The sequence below is a fragment of the Perca fluviatilis genome, chromosome 20 (assembly GCF_010015445.1).
Source record: "Perca fluviatilis chromosome 20, GENO_Pfluv_1.0, whole genome shotgun sequence".
Taxonomy (NCBI): domain Eukaryota; kingdom Metazoa; phylum Chordata; class Actinopteri; order Perciformes; family Percidae; genus Perca; species Perca fluviatilis.
The window spans coordinates 20,376,955-20,401,313 of NC_053131.1; the positions used below are offsets into that span (position 1 = coordinate 20,376,955).

General features: G+C 40.1%; 1 long non-coding RNA gene across 6 annotated transcripts in view; it reads right to left on the reverse strand.

The window, feature by feature from the left end:
• The window catches only part of LOC120548664, a 133,951-nt gene that overhangs the window by 80,581 nt on the left and 29,011 nt on the right, over positions 1-24,359 (reverse strand). For 3 of the 6 annotated variants that reach the window (XR_005637240.1, XR_005637238.1, XR_005637243.1), the window contains exon 3: positions 3,773-4,395. This is a non-coding gene — a long non-coding RNA (uncharacterized LOC120548664). Of the gene's footprint in view, positions 1-2,728; positions 2,957-3,772; positions 4,396-24,359 lie in introns of those variants that run through there. The other 3 variants (XR_005637241.1, XR_005637242.1, XR_005637239.1) reach the window with 2 other exon arrangements.

Sequence of the window (24,359 nt, forward strand, 5' to 3'; positions counted from 1 at the left end):
CGGTCTCGACATGACAGAGAAAACAGAGATCAGAGAAGATGCTCTGGAGAATGGGCTTTTGGATTGTGTGTACGTAGCTAAGCTACTGTTGCTGACAGTTGTTCATAACCCCTTTATTCAGGCTTTTGTTATTGCGCATACACATAAGACAGTCATGCAAATGTATGTGAACATGCTTGTATGAACACACACACACACACACACACACACACCTCCAGCAAGTACACCTACAACACCACAGATGATCATAAGCTTGGGCAGAGGTCCTTTTCACATCTCTTGCGTAAATCAATAGCTTTAAAAAGAGTAGACCGAATACTCCCTCCATCCTTTTCCTTTATACAAGTGTTTCTGTGGATGTGAGCTACTTTAAATAACAGAAAAACAAAACCCTGCTTGACACACACCCAACAACTTGGGAGTGAGTAAATCAATGCTGGCAGCCATGCAGAGAGTGAACGCACATTAGATAGCGGCAGTGTCAGTTTACCTCCGTGTTTATGTAAGACAATCCCTCTGACAAAACGTACTGATATCTTCCAAACTGAGTGCAAAGTACACGCAGAGAAAATTTAATTAGGGCCTGTTTTCAAGCGTTGTCAATGCATGAATGCTTGTTGTGATGGGCATGTGTGTCCATACCTACAGGGGATACGCTGTAAAAGAAACACTGGGGAAGAGAGAAAGAGAGAGAAAGCAGGTTTGTGTGTGAGTGCATGTAGGTGGAGGGGATTAGCCTGATTGGCATGCAGGTGGAGTACTGCCTTCTCTGAACACAGCAATATTTGCAGCAAGCCTCTGACAAGCAGATGCCACTCAATCATGTGAGCCCCATTCAAACACTTTCCTCAAGGCACAGATGGTGCAGGACTCAACGATTCCACAGTTATCCTTCCGAAATCCACATAAACGCATAACATGATAAACAGTATTTCATTTAATAAAGAAGACAGCTCACATCCAGCTTAGTTAAACAGTAAACTGCTTTAGCTGAAGTCGATAATGTTACAAAATAGAAAGCAAATGAGTCTACAAAATTACGTTTTGTTTGTCTTTTCCGCAATTCATGCCAACATGACAGCTTACACTGCAATACACTAAGCACCAGCAGCTGATCTCTGTGCTGCTGTTGCATTGTGCCTCCAGGGCAGGTTTTGGAGAGGTACCTTCCATTCCCACCCTGTTCTCACACTCAATATGGTGACACAGAATGTGTCAGACAGAGTCAGGCTCCGCCATCAAGCTCCAGATAATGGTGTGGCCTCATGGAGAGCAAGCACATGGAGTTTAAACTTGCCTTCAGCTATAAGCACTGTCAAAACCAAAATGACAGAAAAGCAGAGAAGAGTGAAGACACTGAGTTTGCTGCCTTGAGGGAATGATAACCTTTCTTAACAGGTCGATTGTTGAAAAGTATTTGAGGGATTTTGGAAGCAGTGCAGGCGTTTTAAAGGTCCCATGACATGGTGCTCTTTGGAAGCTTTTATATAGACCTTAGTGGTCCCCTAATACTGTATCTGAAGTCTCTTTCCCGAAATTCAGCTTTGGTGCAGAACTACAGCCACTAGAGCCAGTCCTACAATGAGCTTTCCTTAGTTTGTGCCATTTCAGTGTCTGAAGCTATTGGAGGAGGAGAGTGGGAGTGGCAAGGTGGAGGGTGGGGGTGTGGCCTTGACCAACTGCCACTTTTTCTCGTTTGAAAGCCATGATGTCTCTCTCTCATGGGTTGGCCAAATTCTCTGGGCGGGCAAAGCAGAGAAAGGGGAGGTAACCTTGCTTGTTATGACCTCATAACAAGCAGATTCCAAAACGGATCATCTGAGCTTTCATTTTCTCAAAGGCAGAGCAGGATACCCAGGGCTCGGTTTACACCTATCACCATTTCTAGCCACTGGGGGACCATAGACAGGCTGGGGGAACTCATATTAATGTTAAAAAAAACCTCATAAAGTGAAATTTTCATGCCATGGGACCTTTAATAATGTAGGACACAACGAGAACATTTGGTGTACGAAATCACCTCTGCTTTGACAATCAAGGATGTATTCTTTATGGTGCTGAGGTCTGTAATGTGTTTCAGTAATCCGATAACAGCCATTTCACAGTGACTTATGTTAAGATTTTTTATCTTAAATTATCTCACATTTGAGTGCAAACCAATTCCAGTGACTTGATTCTATCAGGTTTTTTCACCAAACTGTGACTGCTATGTAGATTGCTAACTGACACCTCTCCAGTCGATCTGACATAATCTAACACCTTTAGATGTCCTTTAACCCAGTTTATCATTATCACTCTTTTCTCCTTTTTCTCACTTGTTTCCTTTCTCATCTGCGCCCAGACCATGAAGTGACACCTGACCCTGTTGGTCCCCGAGGTTAACGCAAAGCCTAATGACTTAGAAAACTGGCAGTACAATTTCTACCGGTAAAGCAGAGGGAAAGGGGGGAGGGGAAGTAATTGAAATTTCTAAAACCGAACACGATAAGCAAAATTGAGGAAAAGGAATTAAACAGCAGTCTTTTACAGGAGGTCTTCATGGAAACTCTGTGTCGCATTGTAAACAACCGGCTGTAACAGTATTTAACTAAGAACCAAGAGTAATAGAAGAGGCTATGGGAGCCTTGGTCAAAACCAATGCATTGTAAGCCAGCTGTCTGCTTTACTGGCCCAAACAACCAATACAAAGCTGTAGATACTTTGATTTTAAGACATAGCTTGAGTTCGTTTTTTCAAAGCTTTTAAGGTGCCATTACAGTTAACTGACAGTATAGCTAAGGAATGAAGTAATAGTGTTTTATCTAACTGACTGCATTGAATTGATATTGAAGGGCCATTCACATTGTACGGGCAAACGGCAGCGCTGCGCTATGAAACCCATTATTGTCAATGGCTTGCGTGCGCAAGAACTGGTCTGCCACTGCGCTGAGCAAAGCGTAGCATTGCATTTGGGTGTCTGAAAAAAAAACAGAAAAAAGTTAACACCAAATACACATGGATCCACAAACGGAACATGGACGAGAGGTTGATTTTGGCCGTCAGCGATCTCCCAGAGTTGTATGACACAAGTTCGAGTTCGTACAGAGACCTCGGATGCAAAAGTATGCTGTGGTGCATATTTCCACAATTTAAATCATTCAGGTTTGTTTTAGCTATGTGAAAACAACATGGACATATCTCCACTGAAATACAATCAACTATGTTAAATCTTTTCTCAGATACTTTGGTGCATTTGTTAAATAATAATTTGCATTTGAACAACAGTGAGTGCATTTCTTAAAACAATTGGTGTAAACTGCACCGCATAGTGACTAACCTGCAAAAGATTTTTTTGATTTTGATTGAAACCTTTTGTTTACATGTCCAAAGCAAGTATTTATACCAATGACGCAATCAAACTGACAAGACCTTACGCCATTGTTCATACCAAGATAGTGAAACTGCTTTGTGGTGTTGTCCATATTTAACAGTTCACTCTGGAAGTATAGTGTAATGAACAATGCACATGACATGTGACACATGTGACACATTATTGTCATCTCTGATCTGAGAAATGTGCCAAAGCAACTGAGAGTAAGTGTACTGTTGTGGGCTTTGCAAACCAAATACCAAGTTGATATACAGCTCCATACAAGTATTTGTAGGATATATTTGTATTTGTATGTTTATATGAAGTAAAATATGTTTGGACTGATTGACACAAGTCATGTTTGTAGGTATCCAGTTCAAAAGGTATCAAAATAATAGAATATTTTTGTCAATGTTTCCCAGCCTTACTTTATTTTCTGATATTTTTTGCAATTGCTACACCATTTCAAATGAAATATTTCTTGATGGGAAAGGATTCAGTGTCTGTCATGGAGTAACTGCTTTAGTTTATAGTCCTGCCAGCAATTCAGATCCGGAGGGGCTCGCAGTAACATGCTGACACCATTTTATCCATTTAGTTGAAAATGAGAGGAGAGTGCCTCTGCAGTTTTATGATCTTATCCCACTTGGCGAGATTTCTGTCGCTCCTGGTATGTCTAACGCCCAGGGCATGGAAAATAGAAAATATGCTCTTGTGCTCTCCCTCTCTCTGTATGTGTGTTACAGTTACAAACACCCACACACAAAAATATTTGTCTGCACACTAAAATATTTGTGCGTGGGTGTTTGTAACCCCTGAGTGCTTGCTCTCTGCTTAAAAAAACAGCAAAGCTTCTGTACTGCTGTACCTGTCATCTCCAAGCCTTTCAGCTACACGGTCTACCTCTTGCTGGTATTCCTCCCTCCTGGACTCAATGGTCCACTATGTGCAGAGTGAGTCAGCAGATCAGAGGAGAAGGCAGGCTTCAGGTTGAGTGCTGGCTGTGTTTAGAGTCCGAGCCAAACCTTGGCTCCCTGATGAGTGACCTGTAAAGAGGAGATGACAATCAGAGACACATAGCACCTACAGCAGTAGGCTACAGACTGACGCAGGACATACTGAAGCCATTTTCCCCTCATGTACCACCGTGACTCCAGTGGTATTTGAAACGGAAATATTCCTGCATTAGTCACTCCAAAGGTAACCAAATTCTTACATATGACAAGTGTAGCTACATATCAACAAAACAATATTGCCTATAGCGTTACACCAACTTTGAAGACATTTCTATGACCCTTCAAGTTAGGTTGTTTCTAGAGGCCGCTTTGCAGGCAGGCCTCTGGGACCTCATCTCCCAGAGTTCCTTTTGACAGTGTCAACTGTATGACGTTGGTAGATTGGCAGCTCTCACCTGCGCGATGCCTTCACATGCTCCAGTACACTAGCTAAATTTCCATCCACTTGTCAATCAAATTATCTGAAGTTCGGTAAAAAAACTCATGTGAATTAAGCTGGTGAAAGTGTGTTTCCATCCAACGGCTTTAAAGCAAATAAAAACCTGTGCGTAATGACGTCACATGCTGTTTTGCGATTAAATTGGTATATCGAATTGATTTGAGACATTAAGGTGTTTCCATTCATTTTTGCACTGAATCGCACAAGATTCAAGCGAACTTTTGCGAACAAAGTTTTGCTAGACAGAAGTAGTTAATATTAGAAGCCAAGCTATAAGCTCCGATGTGCCTTTGGCCGAAGATCTGATCCAGCTCATCTAAAAGGTGGAACTTGCCTTATATTTTCCCTCTGGCACTGCTGCGAGACAACGCTCTTTTTTGAGCCGTGTATCACTGTTTGAGCGCCTTCCATTTACTCCGCAGGACGTCCCACGGCTTGTCGTAAGGGACATTCTAAAGCGCATCGTGAAAAGCGTGTTTAATGTATCGCTAGAACAAACGATCAATCATCACCAGATGTATCATGGTCATATCTTGTCATGAACACTTAAGCCTGTCAGATGTGTCAGATAACGTCCATAATATTTGGACATTGGGTTAGATTTGACCGTTTTAAGTGGTTATGATGAGCAATATAGAAGAGGATTTTTTGGTGATGATTGATCGTTGTTTAGATACATTAAACCACGTTAAGCTTTTTCACATTAGGACTTATAAAGCCAATGAGAACCGTGGAGAGACAACCCCCAGCCGCTCCGCTGCCCTGAAGCAGAAACGCTTTATGACAGATAACGTCCATAATAATTGGACATTGGGTTAGATTATTTGACAGTTTTCCGTGGTTATGAGGAGCAATATGAGAGAGAAATTTGTTGATCATTGTTTAGGTACATTAAACCACGTTAAGCTTTTTCCCAATAATAAATAAATATGTACGATTTTTTTTCTGACATACTTAATAATACCAATGGTGATAATTGATCGTTGTTTAGATAATCTACTATAAGCTGATTTCACCTTAAGTTTTTCAGGCGAATTATAAAAAAATGTCCCTGTCGTAACCTTTGGTCATTTCCTTCGCGAGCTCCTGATAAATGATGAGGTTTCTTAGCTTTTTGCTATCTAAAATAGCTGTTATATTTTTCTGGTAAATTAAATAAAAAAAGTATCTTGTCTCCTCGTTTGTCCACTTACATCCGTTTTTGTTGACACCTGTCATGTGTGCAAAGTGCGGAAATACTGGGCGGAAATGAACTGAAACTTCGTTTTATTGCGGGTTACAACCATAAAATGACCTAAAACTTAAATCGCAATTCATTATTTATTCGGCAAATAACGTTTCCATCAGCGTTTATCGCATAAGCCGTATATCGATCAAGAGAAAATCCGATGAGACTGAATGTATTTTCTTTGAGTCGATATTCATGAAATTCAATCGGATTTTACTGTTTCCATAAGGCATTTTTCATTCGATATCACTTAATACGGATAAAAACGGGTCGATGGAAACATAGCTACTGATAGCAATTTAGTCTAAGATGAGCTAAGAGCCAATACATCCTTGAAGATGAGAACCGTGTGAGGACATGTGCAGCAATAGAGAGGATAGAGCCGGGGAGTCAGCAGCCAGCTAACGTGGCTAATGGTGCTAACACAGTCAACAGTGCTAACGCAGCTAGAGGGATTACTCACTGAGGCTATCGGGGAGGTGCAATGTTTTCCGCAGTGAAGTCTGTGAGCTGCTGCTGTTGCCGGCGGAGATGAAAGCCCAGCTGCTCTGAAGCTTTACGGGTGGCTTACAGCCTGGCTATCATTTTCTGAATGTTTGTCCCGAAAAGTGACTCGGTGGAGAGAGCGGGGTTCATTACAGGGAGGACAGACTGAGCCAGAGGTGTCTCTGTCCCACCTGAGCTGCACACATTGACCAGCAAAGGTTGACAAGTGATCTCAGCCGGCATCAACTCGGTCCTCTTGTGGGCGTTTCATTTTTAGTTTATTTTTCTTTGGACTCGAAGTTGAACGATCTTCTTTCTCCGTCATAGTTAGTCAGCAGTAATGAACTGTAGGCCCCAATTAACGTACAGTTTCTTTGCATCTCTCCTAGTCGGAAGTTCCCAATTTTTGAGTATAATGGAACGCAGCATAATCGGCAGCGACAAGCTCCACCTGGGCAGATGGGGAGACCAACCCATTGGCATGTCCAACGTCCACAGCGATACCAACTATACCGGTATCACGCACGTTATGGACGCATATCCCCGTCACATGAACGACTGGATAACGTAACAATCGGAACGCATGCCCATCTGATGCATTCGGCTTGGACACAGCTGTCTCGACCGAGAGAGAAAAAGCGTTAACATGGAACGCTATCACACTTTCCTTTATCCCCTCATTGGACTAACTTTGTGGATACTACTGTGTGCGTGCATCAATAAGTAAGTCTGATGACGATGTTATGTAGGATTTATGAATGTACGTTAGCAACAGTAGGCTAATTCACAAGGGTGCTATTTAATGTGTGAGGTAATACTGCGCATCTGTTCATGTGCATTGTTAGGTTTCTGTTTATTGAATGCGTTATTCAGTGCTAATATAACCAAGACTGTAGTTTAAACTCAGTAATGGTATATTAGGTTATTACTGTCGCTCTGTTAAAGGCAAACGTTCCACTTTCCTGTCGTTAAGCAGATCACGGACATAGACTTTACGGCACTGTAGTTAAGTGAAAGTAGGTCAAGTTGTTATTTACTAATGTTTAGCACTTGTTGGCCCTTCTGCCTTCAATCTGCGGTCCAGCTCACCCCAAACCATCTCGATTGGGTTCAGGTCCGGTGACTGTGGAGGCCAGGTCATCTGGCGCAGCACTCCATCACTCTCCTTCTTGGTCAAATAGCCCTTACACAGCCTGGAGGTGTGTTTGGGATCATTGTCCTGTTGAAAAATAAATGATGGTCCAACTAAACGCAAACCGGATGGGATGGCATGTCGCTGCAGGATGCTGTGGTAGCCATGCTGGTTCAGTATGCCTTCAATTTTGAATAAATCCCCAACAGTGTCAAGCAAAAGCGCACCAAATCCCACCACCCGTATACTTTCTAGACAATCACACTCCTGCTCCAGCTTTGCGGTGGAAAGCAGCACCTCAGATTCAATGACTTATCATACACGAATCAGCTGGCTAAAAGCACACCGTTTGAATCAAAGATCTCAATTTCACACACCATCAACCATCCCAATCCACTGGTCTACCATCCACCATCTTTCTCGCTGGCCCAAACAAATACCTTCTGCTTGTTGCCTCTCCTTAGCAGTGCTTTCCTAGCAGGAGCAATTTTACCATGAAGGCCTGATTGCCCAGAATGCTCTTAACTCTCTTAGCGGGCCTTGTCCCTATTGACCCAAGGACAACACAAGGATTATGTACTCTGCTTTACTTTGAGAATTGCTCTCTAAACAAGGGTTAATACAGCACCTTAGTTCTTGTTTGTACAGCATTTTGGTCAGCTTAAACTGTGTTTAAATGTGTTCTAGAAATAAACTTTACTTACTTACTTTACAAAAAACAGGGTTTAGAGAGCAATTCTCAACAAAGTAAACGGAAGTACATCATCCTTGTGTTGTCCTTCGGGTCACTGGGACCCGAAGGACAACACAAGGGTTAACAGTTGTTCTAGAGATGTGTCTGCTGCTAGAACTCTGTGTGGCATTCATCTGGTCTCTAATCTGAGCTGCTGTTAACTTGTGATTTCTGAGGCTGGTGACTCGGATGAACTCATCCTCAGCAGCAGAGGTGACTCTTGGTATTCCTTTCCTGGAGCGGTCCTCATGTGAGCCAGTTTTGTTGTAGCGCTTGATGGTTTTTGTGACTGCACTTGGGGACACATTCAAAGTTTTCGCAATTTTCCGGACTGACTGACCTTCATTTGTTAAAGTAATGATGGCCACTCATTTCTCTTTACTTCGCTGATTGGTTCTTGCCATAATATGAATTCTAGCCGTTGTCCAATAGGGCTGTCGGCTGTGTATCAACTTGACTTCTGCACAACACAACTGATGGTCCCAACCCCATTAATAAGGGAAAAAATTCCACTAATTAATCCTGACAAGGCACACCTGTGAAGTGAAAACCATTTCAGGTGACTAGCTCATGAAGCTCATTGAGAGAACACCAAGGGTTTGCAGCGCTATCAAAAAAGCAAAGGGTGGCTACTTTGAGGAATCTAAAATATAAGACATGTTTTCAGTTATTTCACACTTTTTTGTTAAGTACATAATTCCATATGTGTTCATTTATAGTCTTGATGCCTTCAGTGAGAATCTACAATGTAAATAGTCATGAAAATAAAGAAAACACATTGAATAAGAAGGTGTGTCCAAACTTTTGGCCTGTACTGTATGTCAGATTGTTTCTATATTAATTGTTAGCCCATAGTATTTATAATATTTATGTAAAAAACCACCCCTCCTCCCGACAATGACGATATCATCGTCCATCACGACGTTTTACTGTAAACATAGTCAACTGCCAATTTAGGGGACATTGCCCAACCCTAAATTAGACAATTAACTACAACTTTAACATGGTGAAAATCCAATATGTAAGGTGACCAAAATAAAACAAGTATTTACCTTTGTAACAAAATATAAAAGAACTTTTAAAAGTCATATTTGAAAAGATTAAAATAAAAAGAATAAAAAAAAACTACCTTTACAGATATTTAAATCCAGCATGTATGCAGGTTTTAGTTGTTATGGGGGTTTGGTGGCGAACAATAGCCAGGATTGCCAGCTGTTATAATCCCTCCACTTAACTGAATATGTGCTGCCTCTGGTTTTTACTGTAAAGATGCACATCTGGAACCCCCCTGGGTTCTTCTTTACCATTACACATAACAACCGCCATGCAAATAGCAAATTTATTCATAGCATTAAACAAAAGGCCTCCAAAAGCTTCAAATAAACCATATAGCCATAGGGTTTCAGGGTAAAAGATAGTGCTAAAAAATTGCAGAGACAAAGAGGAGCAACACCAAAAGACTATCTGTGATTACATGTCATAACACACCATGCTGAAGACTGCGGGTGTCCTGCCAGAGCGTAAATCACTGCCTGTGCTCCCTTGGGCTTTTCAATGGGTGACAGCTCCAGACCTCGTCTCACCTACTCCACATAACTCCCCTTCTAAACACATAGTGGCCAAAATATACACAGTCTGCATAATAAATACAGAGGCAGGATGATAGTAACTGTAACCTCATATCTGTGCTGGCAGTTGATCAAAACGTCCTGCATATAATCATCACACTGGAGGAGAGGTGGATCTTTAAGGTGAACATATTAAAAGCTATTCTGGGTTTCTTACTTGCAGAAATAATAAGTAACTCAATAGTCAGTAACAAGTCATTTAATGAGTTGATTAAATATTGTTTGGAGAAATGAAAAAAAAAAACAGTTCAGATTAAGCTTTAAAGTGCTCATATTATCCTCATTTTCAGGTTCATAATTGTATTTAGAGGTTATATCAAAAGAAGTTTAGATGGTTTAATTTTCAAAAAACACCATATTTTAGTTGTACTGCACATTGCTGCAGCTCCTCTTTTCACCCTGTGTGTTGAGCTCTCTGTTTTAGCTACAGAGTGAGGCATCGCACTTCTGTTAAATCTTTGTTGGGAGTCGCACATGCGCAAAACCTAGGTCAGCACTACAAGCCAGTCAGAAGCAGAATATGAGGGCGTGCCACGCTAGCAGCTAGGCAAGCATTATAACGCGTTATAAAGTGACGCACGTTCATCACGGAAGTAAAGGCTGGACTACAATAGAGCTGTTTGGAGCAGTTTGTGAACAGTTTTCTGTTGCAGATGGTAAGTCCCTTTGGGGTGGACTTTGGGCTTTTTCACTTTGTAAACCTATAACCTGCACAAAAAAAGATATATAGCACAATAAAGGAAAGGGAAAAAGCCAAAAAGCATAATATGAGCACTTCAATAAATAAAGAGCTCATCTTTGGATTTGGCCTTTCACACCATGCACAAACCGCATTGGTAATGCAATTTAGCATAGATCCTCTCCAAAAAGAATCACAGAAATGCTCATTTACGCAGGTATCATTACTTAAGTAATTTCTGGTAAATTCTGCCTTTGATAGCCAGCAATGGAATGTAACTAAGTACATTAACTTACTGTACTAAAGTAGACATTTGAGGTACTTGTACTTCACTTGAGTCTTTTGTTTTCATGATACTAACGCTACGTTTCAGAGAGAAATTTTGTACTTTTTACTCCACTACATTAATCTGACAGCTTTAGTTACTGTACAAATTAAGACTTCTGCACACAAAACACATGTTTATAAAATACGATGTTTTGTTAAAAAAAAAATTTAACTACCCAACAATATATAGCCCGACAATTACAGCTGCAATGATCAGACAATTAAACACAGAACGTTTTGGACCATTTCCAGTTTCTAAAATGTGAGCATTTTTCTGCATCGAGTACTTTTACTTTTAATACTTTAAGTACATTTTCCTGATGATACTTACATACTTTTACTTAAGTAAAATTTTCAATGCAGGAGTTTTACTTGTAACAGTATATTTTCAGTGTGGTATTCACATTTTTACTTAAGTAAAAGATCTGAATACTTGCTCCACCACTGTTGATAGCAGATCATTATTATAGTCTAAGAATAAAAACAGTTGGATGCTCTACTGGATAGTAACATTGTACTACTGCTGGAAGACCCAAAGGTTTGATCCACACATGCTTAAGGTTCAGCGAGAATAAATCATAGGGCAAAAATAATTTCTGCCTTAGTGGGTCAAATTAACTACATCAAAGACTATGGTGAAGATTTTCTATTTTCTGCAGAAAGACAGATGTACAGAATGCCATGAAACCCCCGAGACAACAGGCTCTGAATCCCTACTTCGCCACAAACACAATAATCATTTAGTGCTGCGAGTGACAGTTCTGCTTTGTAACAGAAATGTATGTGCCTGTTTATCCTCCATCTGTGGTGGCATCTGTTTCATATTGTTCTCTCTCTCGGTTTGCCAGTGTTTGGCATCAACACATTTCAAATTTTATTTTTATCGGAACACAAAAGTCAGGAAGGTGGCCCATTTGCTGGGTTCTATCTGCCAATTTTAAATGACAAATTTTAATTATATTTATTAAAACTGGTAAAGTGAGGATGACTGTCAAATAGGTTGCGCAAAGGATAAATGACTGACCTCTTCCTCTCATTATGCGTGTGTCTCTCAAAAGAAAAGAAAAGGGAGCTCTTCATCTGTGTCAGGTGAAAGTGCATATAAAAATCACTTGTGCTAAAAGCCAGGGTCAGTGTGAACCCCATTTCTTACATGTTCCATCTTCCACAAGGTCGAGATCCTGTCAAGTTCAATGACCCTGGTCAAGAGTCAAGATTACGGTCACAGGGCACAATGTGTTTTGGATGGATGTCCATCTGTGAGCTGGCCACAAGGGTCATGGACACTTTAATTTGATAGCAAAAGTGTGCTTCACTATGTGCAGTTCTCATACTACTACTTACCTTGGATTGCAGTGTGGTAGGTCATGCTGTCATAAATTTAAATCCTAGACATAAAACTGTCCAATCAAGACCAATCTACTGTGTAGAGGGGTTTCTTTTCTCTTTTGTTTTTAAATGTCACTATAATTCCATTTTAAATTCACATGTAAAGCAACACCTTTTTTATGGTGTACATATTTTTCTTGGGTAAAAGTAGCACATCATACCAAGGGCACTGTGTATTCAATCATAAAACCAAACTATCATTTTCTCTGATATGCTGGCAGCCCTTCACATACATTTTGCCTTTAAGCATGGTCCAGATTGAAGAGTAATGGAGCCTAAGAAATCAAAAGGGGTGCTAGCCATGCTAAAAGAATAAGAAGTGGGATTCACCACACACCATTTCACACATACTGGACCCAGAGCAACCGGAGAATGTCAGCGGTATATGCTGTTCAGAAAAACCTATGCATTTATACAGGCTTAACCCTAATTCAATACAGAGGGGGGCGGTGCACTGGGCCAACCATGAAATTAACTATTTCTGAGACACATCAGCTTAAAGAAACCAATGCAGCTCCACACACCTGTAAGGCTACAAATTCCAGTTGAGTTAAACTGCAGTGTAAACGTGCAGCGCATGGCAACAGTAAAGTATATATACTATGTTTGCTTTTTATTCCACCTGCTGACAATCTGTCCTTGTGCACTGTAGAAATATTTCTATAATCTAGAGGTTATTTTCAGTATTAAAGATGTAAGCACCCAATGCTAATGGAGGATTACTTTGGCCATCTTAACCAAACCCCTGCACGTTATGTCATATGTTTAATCTTTACAAAAAATGAATACACAGATTTCCCAAAATGTCGAACTATTCCTTAAAAAGTGTAGTAACCCTATATTAATAATATGCTGTTTTACATTTTGCTGCAACACTGGAAACGAGCCTTTTTATCATTTTCCCTCCCTTCATTTTTGGAAAGAGAAAAATTTTGTGATATGTAAAAAAGGAGAGTGAGAAAAGGATGCAGGTTTTTTTTAAATCTGTGCTGTGGTTCAAACAAAGGCCACATCATTGCAAACTCAATAATGAATGCTCTGATTTAAATAGAGCCACAACGCCAATTAACCAGAAAGTGTTCCTGTAAAACAGAGGAAGTGACAGGAATGAGCCGGGCTTAGCTATCAGCGAGGCGTAACTGCTCAGCCTCTCTCTTATCTAGCTCTGGTGTGTGTTGGTATTGTAGAACTCTGTCATTACACTGCAGACAGAGTAAAGAGATGTGAAGAGGCCAGTTTTAATATGCAAAGCTGTAAACCTATTTTATGGTGACTTTCATGAAGCTCTTGCTACGCTGTCATTCTTTATCTGCTTAGCAGACGACAGAACACAGCTCCACCACGACCTCTGACCTCTCTCATATTTGCAACCTCTTCTTTGAATTTCAAGTCCAGCTGGAGTCCAGAAGTTGAAAGCTCGGCCTTTGAAGTTGGGTGTAATTAACACATAACTCCATTTTCCTTTTTAACTAATCATGCAAACAGCTGCACCATGGTCATAGTCACACAGCCTGGGCTGGCTTTATGTGACAGCATTACGAAAAAAGCTACCCATTTATGTGGCCATATCCCTATGAATTTATAGACCCTGCTGCAATGGTGTTATTGCTTACAAAAGGTGACTAATGAGTATGAGGTGAGAAGTGAAACTTGTCATTAGAGTGAAGAATATGAGAGGGGCAAGCTGAGAGGGTCAAGTCTTGTGTGAAAGGAAACAGGGATGATGATTGAAACTGCCAAGTAAAACTTGAGCTATGGGGTTGTGATTAAACTGAAAGGACAGACATTATGGCCCTCCCATCATTCAACACCTTGATTGCATGCCTGCCATGTCCCTGTCAGACTGACTGCTTCATCAAAGGTCTTTGTCTGGTTCGAGTACCCCATTTGGTCGTAGGACCTTCCCTGGAGACCACAGAGGACAGAAAAAAATATATATATATTTCAAAAATTTCTATATATCTATGACTAATTCCATAACTGTGTGAGCTAAGGTGTGTTACTTAGTGTGACTGAAGTCCTGATTTCTCCTCAGATAATATTATATAATATATAATTATAATAATTATATATTATAATAATTATATATTATTAATTATTATAATAATAATAATAATAATGTATACTTTATTAATCCCACAAGGGGAAATTACAATGTTTTCACTCTGTTATTACACACAGGCCTGAATTACACATACACATGCTCAGTACCTATACATGCACTAATGGAGAGATGTCAGAGTGAGGGAGCTGCCCATGGAAAGGCGACCCGAGCAGTTGGGGGTTCGGTGCCTTGTTCAAGAGCACCTTGGCAGTGCTCCAGCTACCAGTCCACTACCATACTTTGGTCCGTATGGGGACCCTCCGGTTCCCAACCCAACTCCCTACTGACTGAGCTACTGCCACCACCATGATATGATTAGTTCTTAAAGTGAATAAACTCATCACACAACTATGATTTAATAAAAACAAATGTTTCATTAACATTATCAATTATAATATTTGTGCTACGCTATCAGCGTGGCTTTATAGATAGCAATGCCAGTCGGTTGGTCAGTCCACTACTTTGGCACTAACAAATGCAAACTATTGGATGGACTGCATACCGGCTAAACATCAGCATGTTCTCATTGCTAGCATGTTAGCATGCTGATGGCAGCAGTGACCTTTTAAAAAAAAAAAGGGACAGTTCATCCCACCTATTTTTTTATTTTTTTTAGTCCCATCTCACTGGGCAACTCACACCAAAACAATCTAGACTGATACAATAGCACTACAGGTATTTGGTAGGTATTTTTGATTTTGGGGCAAACATTTTGGATTCTGCACACAAATAGCTTGAGAAGTTTCTATTTCCAGAGGCTTCAAAATTATTTTGCTGTTGTTGATAAAAAAGGTCTCCAAACTGTTTACCAGGCTGCACTCACCATTAAATAGCAGGAGTACAAATGTTTTCCTACCGCATTATAGGCCTGAAGAGAACAGGGGTAAAATGATACAGAAATTACAGTTTTTTGTGAAGTATAAAATGGAGATTAAAAGCCCATTTTGAATCGAGTCAGGGAGCAAATTATGTCCAAATCGCTTCTCTTAGTGCTTTCAATTCCGCTTCACAAATTGGTAAAGGGTTATGGGGTGCCACATCAAAATGACAATTATGACAAGGGATATTTCATTGGTATAAAAAAGGATTCTGAATAGAGACAGACCACAGAGGTGGACTCCTTGCGATTGTGATGTGTAGCAGTTCTTATATTTCATACTGCATTCTCTCAAAATAATAGACTACATAACAGCTTGTTTGAACATTTAAAAAAAATGGAGGGCATAATTTATTGTACACTTTTGGTCTACATCTTCATTCTCTTTATCGTCAGTGTTCATAAAGCTCAGACACCCCATTCTGGTCTCCACCCGGGAGGTCTGGCCCTCCCAGTGACCCCAGCGTACCCCGTCAGACTAAACAATGATGCCGGGTCACCTGCTCATGGCCCAAGACAGATGGCTGGCTCCTCTCTGCGGTCGCCACCATGGCCAAGGTCACCTCCCCTGCTCTCGGTGCACCTGCACCCCAACACTCCCATCATCATCTTTATTTCTGCTATACCTAGCACACGCCATTGCACAAACCCTTCCCCCTCCCATGTTAACAGAGGAGAAAATGAACCATTTAGATTCTGCTGGTGTGTGCCACACCATGCTGATGACAGCTTCCCACCTGCAAAAAAAATACTTGTGATACAACAGTGCAAATACAAAGCCACCGTGATTAAAGAAAACGCCACCGGAAGACATTTTTGAAGAGTCAATCAGTTGCTAGATCTATTTCTATAAGTCATTACTGAAGAGCTATTCTGTTTTCAGAATGGAAAAAAACAATGAAAACACACCGAAATAACGTCAAATTACGACAAATGCCTCCCTTGCATTAATCCAGATCAATGAGCACCTGAGTCATTCCACAAAATGCTCCACAGCAGACCACTGGAGATGGTGAGTAGTATTGACGAGAGGCTGTGATCCATGATACAGGCTACCTGTCACCATCACGGGAGTCCCTCCCTCCCGCATTCAATACAGCAAACCATCAGATCAATGTCCACAGACACAGTCCTCCCCCCTGCAAAACTAATTATCCGAGCATTTTATACTGCCAAGTCCCCTCCACGCTTTGTTTATGCAGGCTGCAATTAGCGACAGGGTCAATAAAAAACTGGGGGAGGTAACTGTGAAGGAGGAACAATGGCAGAAGGTGAGATGTGGATTCTCAGGAAAGCTGCCACTGCATAGGCAGCACCAGCAGGCAGGAGACATGGAGTTAGGGCTGAACGTGTAACAGAGCAGACTGTACACTGGCAATTTTTCATGACACGAACGAACACAAACTGTTCCTGTGAGTTTCTCACAAGTCGAGTCCGAGTGATATGCCAAAGTACTCCGTTCTGTAGATTCTATTCCCCAAGTGTGATGCTGCTGGGTCTTTATACGACTTCAGCACGCACAATTAAGTTGCTGTGAATATTTATGACTGGTTTAAAAACATCCTTCCCAGTCCCCCAGGTGTCACAAAGTGGCGGTTATCAGAATGCTGAGGAGTCTCCTGCTCTCTCGACAGCCTGCTTGTCTACTGAGAGCTGTAAAATCCTGAGCTCCACTCTGCTTCTAAAGGTCTGGTTAAGTAGCAGAAAGCTACATTACAGCAGCAGCTCATTCTGCTATATCAGTCCTTCCAGAAAAACTGAGTTTTTTTGCGATTGTTGCGGGCAAAAATCCTTGATTATGCGGCACGTTTTCTTAAAAAATGCGATGGAATATGTGGGATATTTATGCAATTTTATGCAATGAAATTGCAGGAACTCGCAAAAAATGCAGGAACTTGCCATAACTGCGGTTTGATGAAAAAGAGAAGAAAAAGTATTCGCCCAACACCCTGCTTTTTTAAAACTTAATTTCCAAAAATAGTTTAAAGATATTCAGTCATTGCAATAAGTAAACAAGATACAAAAATATATACAAATAATATTAAAGTAAAAATAAAATAGTCTAAACAGAGGCGAAGATAAAATAATTGATAGATTGACAGAGATTTGATAAACATTTTTAATTGAAGGTTGTATATTCTACCAAAGGAAATATCATGCAACACTTTGTCTCCCTATTTAGCATTTTTAAGCAGTATACAAGCATCAAATAAATTGTTTATAACACTACAATAAAAGCAGTTCTACTTGTTGATAAATACATGAAACACGCATCTGCTTACAACTACATTATAGTGTTAAACCATTTATTAATGTTTATATTCTGCTAATTAGGGGGACTTAGAGTAAAGTGATATACATAATATAACTGGATGTGAAACAGTCAATCCAAACACTAACGAGTGTAAGTTTTGCCTTCTGTATGTGTTTGTGAAGGTTGTTTTTTTTTTCATATTTTTTTTATTGGGTACAGCATTCAAACAATATTTGCAACATAGTACAATATAAGTCTCCATTTTGTGTTTTCAGAATGAACAATTCTTCATCCCATGTCCCCCCCCCCCCCAGTAGCCAGTTAGACACAAAAAAAGAACAAACAAAAAGGAATAAATAATAAGAAATAAAAGTAAGTAAATGAATTTCTCGACATATGCATGCGTATATACACACACACACACACACACACACACGCATATGTACATACACACTTAAATACATTTAGCTCTTAGAGAGCGAAATCAAGAAACAAAACAAATAAAATAAATGAGTAAGTTAGGAGTGAACTGTAGAAAAAGGTTAGTAGTTGCCGACATGCAGGGCGCTGTGCCAGGTTGCTAGGATTCATGAACCAGCAGGAATCATGAGGGCTATGGCTCAATTACACCTATAATGGGGCTGATGGTGTGGCGGGCAGCCAGTGAGGTAAAGCGAGGTAGGAACCTATGCAGACAAATACTAAATATGCCACTACAGTGACATCTCCCTAACGGAAAGCTGGTTCACATAATTAATCAGTGGTTTCCAATGAGAATAACATGTATCAGTAGAGCCTCTGAGAGTAAACTTTATTGAATGTGTGTTTAATGCATTTCTGCTTGAGTGCAAAACAGCAGGGGGAAGATAGCAAAAAGATTTAAAATTGGGCTTTTTTTTCACAGGGATATAATGATTGTTTCTGTTCACAGTCACGGTAGGTCTAAGGCCTGCCATCTGTCAATAGAGCTATTTTCAGTCCGTTTGAAAGCTCATCCATGTGGTTGAAATTCTGGAGGCAGATTAACGTAGGGGATACAGATCTGCGGCAATGTCACTCCAAATCCTGATTATGTTCATCTGATAATTCAAAGACAGTCAGTGAACACTGTAATGCTTTTGAATGGTGACACTAACTCTAGTGGCACAGCCCATAGATTTCCATGTTAACAGTAGAGCAGCCAGTGTTTAATTTTCCTCGAGGGAGCTGCCAAGCCGGGGCCACCAGCTTGTAAAACCGAAAGACGTACAGTACACATTGCATAGCTTCGTGTGCAGTCTTAGCTTTAATTAAATTAAAACCTTGATTTCTCTCAGCTGAAAGTTGATTTCCTCCTGGAACAATTAAGCTGGTCTAACGTGTGCACTGGGGTGTTTGGACACTGGCAGATGATCTATCCAGAGAGCATTGATCCCTGACCATCGTAGCCAAGAACATTCATTACCATCAGATTGAAGCATACCAAACTCTGCAGTGCACAGTCACTCTGAAGATGCTTAACTAATATTTACCAATAACATGTGTACATTTATGCCAATGATAAGAGTTCCATCTATGACAATTAATTTTAAGTTTTAAATCATGCCATTAGAGTATGTATGTATGTATGTATGTATGTATATATTTTTTATTTGAGACTGCTGATGGCAAGTTCTGCTCCTTCTTTCTCTTAATGGAAATAATCAACATGCACCTACAAAATAACAAATGGCATGAATCTACACAATTAAAACAAAACAATGACAACATGTTTATCTTGTATATCTTATAAAATACAAAACTGGATGTTACAACTGAAAATGACGAGTGATTTAATGCTTTTGAAATGACACATTTTTATCTGACTAATTGGTTTCAGAACTGGGGGAGGTGCCAAGTAATTACAGCATATATGAAGATGTAAAACACAGATAGATGCCAATGATTATTAAGCAGGCTAAACAGTGTTCACTGTAATCCTGGGGAGCAGCACAAAAGCATAGTTTAAAAATATATGTTCTTTTCCAAAGACTGAAAAGAGCTTTTTACACTGGTTTCTTTTGTAGGATGATCGCAAGGTTCTTAAAAGCTTGCTTTCTTCTAGTGAGTAAAAAAAACAAATGGCTACATTGTTATACTAAAATTTTAACTCAAAGTATCAACCTCCAACACCTGCTTTTCGATGATATTCACGTCGCGTAATTACGTCACTTCATAACGTTCCCATGGCAACAGGGGAAAATGGCTGCTCTTGTGTGAAGTAAACCAAAGTAAACGCAACATTTTATCAACTTTCTGCTAAGATATGTGACTTTTTAAAACGAAAATGCAGGGATTATGAAATCATGAAAGGACCGCATATTTTGCGCGGAAATCGGCAATTTATGCGGCGAAAGTGCGGCATATTTGAAAAAATGCGGCCCCCGCATGAATATGAGGACTTTGGCTGATTATGCATTGAATTATGCGATCGCATAATCACGTTTTTATGGAGGGACTGTAAAACTTTAAACTAATACCACATTTTAAAAATAATCTTTGATTCCTCCCCGCCCCCCCTTCTTTAATTGTTTCTTTTCAAACATAGGGAGTAAACAGTGTGTGGCTAACTGACTAACTTCCACTGCCCTACAGGTATGCAGACAATTAGGAAAGCCTCTGTTTGGTATTATTCCCTGCAGCCATTCTACTGAAGGCAGGAGAGTGGTGATGCCTTTTAATCAGCAGCGACGTAGGAAGCTCCCATGTGTGACCAAAGCCCCTGAGACAATCTAAAATGCGTCAAGAAAAACAAGTTAGCCCCATACTCCCTCACAATCTTTGCTTTCTTTCTCTCATTTCGTAGCCTTTCTCCAATTGCTCCGTGGCATAAAGTTGGCAAATCTAGCCTCAATGTTATCTCCAGACAGCAGCCATGGAAGCGAGAGCCAAAGTGTGGAAAACAAGATCCTGACTCAAACACAACCTCGGAAAAGAGCCTTATCAAATACCAGGTATATAGGTTTGAAAACATAAAATAAACTGTCATACAAGTGGTTTAGACATCTGTGAGCAACTATCTTCACCTCCATCTATTTATCCCTGCTGATTCACATTCAGATAGGTGAAAGGTAGGTAAACAACCTGTACAGATCACTACAGCATCACAGAGACAACACATTCCATTTTCTTTCCCGTCTATAAGGAAAAGTGCTGTATTTTTGTTCACATTTGGTAAGGATTCACCTTCTCAAATTAGATTCCCTAGAGCAAATAACCGTAATAGTCAGGGTTTCTTTCTATAATTTGTTTTGGAATCAAAACAAAGGGTTCCCCAACTTAAACAGTTTCCTGACATCCTCGGCACAGCAGAAGGAAGCGTCCTCCTCCCCTTATCTTAGAGGAAGACGCTCTTTGTTCTGAACACAGTGGTGAGAATCTTTGACAACATCAAAGAGTTGCAGAGCGTTTCTCCAACCGGAGTGCTAATGAGAGAAGACCATCCTGCACGAGTGCGATTACAGCAGCTTCATTAAGGGGTGAACAGATATTGTGCGCTGAGCTCTGAAACGGCTGCCTTTGGGAGCTTGTCTCCTACTCAGAACTCACACTCACTGAAGATCAGGTCTGTCAGCGATGAGTGACTGGGTTAAATACTTTTGATCTTGTAAAAAAAAAAAAAAAAACAAGAGTGGTTTCTATTGTAAAATCTTAAGAAGATATGGTAAGCATGTTAAAAGAAGATCACATGTCAAATCAGTATCCAACTAAGGCTGACAGAAACTTCCCTACTCTGGTGCAAATTCTCCTCAGGGTGAAACTTAAAACCGAGAGAAAGGGGAAAAACAAAAAGGGACTCCGTTAGCATTACAGGTCACAAAACATAAACTCAACAAATCACCAGAAACCAACAGAGACCAAGAAAGAGGGTTAATGAGAACAATTTGACCCCGATTTCATCCATTCACCAACAGTAAGAGTTTATTTCATCCTCAGTCTTCAGCAGCCATGCATCACAGCCACTGTATTTACAGCCTGGCCACCCACACTGATATTATGGATTATTCTGCAAAATAGGTTTTGGTAATTTATCGTGGTTTATGGTTAGATTAATTGCTTGACCTTTTTGTGTGCGTGTGTGTGTGTGAAAAAGATGAAAAACAGGAAATTTTCATTTTGCTAAATTGTGCAATTGCTACAATTCTAATCACAAAAGGGAAAATGGAATCTATCAAAGTTACTCATTTACTAGATGAGTAATCAGCTGATCACATTCACTGAGCCATATTACCTGCTAAACAGTCTTTCAGCACAATCAATTAGTGACAATAGATCTGACCCCACCTTTCTGATATACAAACCACTATCTCCTCCCCCTCCTCTTCCTCTAAATGGGGGTGAATGATTCAAGCCCCCCTCTACTTCTCCACCCTCACTCCATCTTGCTATAATTATTTGAGTCACATTAGGTCTCCCATTAAAATTAGCAATGTTTTATGGTAATTCCTTTTGAAAAACCCTGTTGCTGAGGGAGATAATTATCTTGATTATTCAGGCTCTCATACCCAAGATGCATAGGGCACAGCCTCCTTTTTGCTTGGGGCCGTTCTTACCCACAAGTGGAAATAATTGAAATGTGGCAGATGTTTAATTTTTGCCATTTTAAATAGTAGATCATAATGAAGAGTATCATTCTAACATTACCAAGTATGATAATTAGATACAGTATTTCATACAGGCTGAGAGTAATTATTTTCTTAGTAATTCAAATGTAGAACTAGTGAAATGTTTATCAAGTTCATGATTCATCACACTGAGGGAAACCCTGAATTAATTCCAGCTTGTTGCAGAGCAAAGAAAAGGGATTCTAGTCAGTGATTCTTCCTTTTATGAGGACACATTCAGGACTGACAACTGACATATTCAGCAACATATTATACAGAAAATGTAAATCCCAAATATTACAGCAGACAGGAGCACAAAATACAACATATGATGACGTATGATATGTGCAATAACAAGGGTAAAAAGATGGATCAGTGGCCAGTTTTGACTTTCAGTAGGACACCAAAGGGAAACATGCTGGCTGATATGATCTGGAATTCTCTCAATAACAAGGGTAGGCACAAGGGCACTGGTCTCAAAAGGACATGATCTATTATTCATCTGGAGATTTTATGAATTAACAATGAGATAATCTCACCATATAGGTTTTACATCATAAACAGGAAACCCACTATTATCACTAAAACCGTCTTATTTTCTTGCACAATTATAATTCTAAACAGACAAGTATATGCTGCACAAAAGCTATATTAATATTTGATTGAAATGGTAAATCTTGTCCGATCTTTTTAGGTCAAGTTAGTAATTTAAAATTAGAGAATATTTGTACAATTGATTCTAATTCTAAGGGGGCAGTAAACCTGCCGTATCTTTGTAAATGACCAAAACCACAACAAAACTCCAGTCCTCAGAGGCAACAGTAATAAGCATCACACATTGAAAGGGTAAGTCTGACTGTATTTTACATTTTTATTTTTGCCAACAAATCCTATGAAAAGCCAAAAAACAATAATTAATTGATCCTCCTAACAAGTATTGCATGTGTAGACAAAGCTTGATACATGTTATTCCTCTGTGCCACAGACCTCCACTGTATTAAAACACATTAGTGAGTCACAGTGTTGTACCTGTAGGATGGTTCGAGATGAGCCAGATCTGGGCACAATTGATCACCGGCGATCGCCGGCCAATGCATCGCGGTTAGATTTGTGTCCGACTTGATCCCGACTTGCTCTGACGTCACGCACACGTGGGCAACGATAACCTCACGAGACCAAGACGGCTGCAGTTCTGAGACGCAGGCAGCGCAGGGTGACGTTTTATATAAACTTTTTATTGATTTGGAATTGGAAGGATTTTAACTGCCATTTGTCGGATTTAAAGGCTTATTTTGTACAGAACACGTGTGTCTGATGGTGAAGTTTAGAAGTCAGAGAGACTAAATCTGTTCAGATTACAGATCATCTACAGTGTGTTGTTAATTAAAATCAGCAACAGATCGCATGTAGAGCATTTTGAGAGCTACTGTGTCATAATTAAAACTGGAGACTGTGTACAAGCTGATATATGGGTCTGATAACATTTTATTAAATCGGACCACAGTGTTTCTGTCACTTCCTGTTCAGCCTGAAGGCTGCTGGAATCGGCTGGAAACTGTCCGACTTGACAGCGGATTTTTGTCACCGCCCCTGGTTGCTGCCGCCTGCTCTCGTCCACTTTACAGGCGAGGCGCAGTTTCGAACAACAATTGTTCGTTCACGACATGAACGAACAATTTACTCGTTTGTGTGTCGCTGAAAACTACAATGCCCACCTGTTGTGGGAAATATTTTAGCTTGTGACCTGTATTTAAGATTTACGTTGCCAGAATGAGTAAATGTGCTTGGGGCCAACAAAAGGACTGTGACAGATAAACACATTGTTGGTTTTGATCTTTTCATGGGATTTGTTGACAATAACTGAAATATATAATATCATATATCATATATCTTTTAAGACCAGATGGGAACTGGCCATCTTACACCTTCATTCTTTAGGTCACTAATAAGACCGACATTCTCATCTTCATATTAATTAGCCTGAAAGGACCCCACAAAGGTGTCCATCTGTCTTTGTGCTTGTGAGGGCAGATGTCTCTCACCCTATGGTCCACCTCTCACCGTCTAAGCCTCCCTCCTCTGAAGAATGTCTTTTA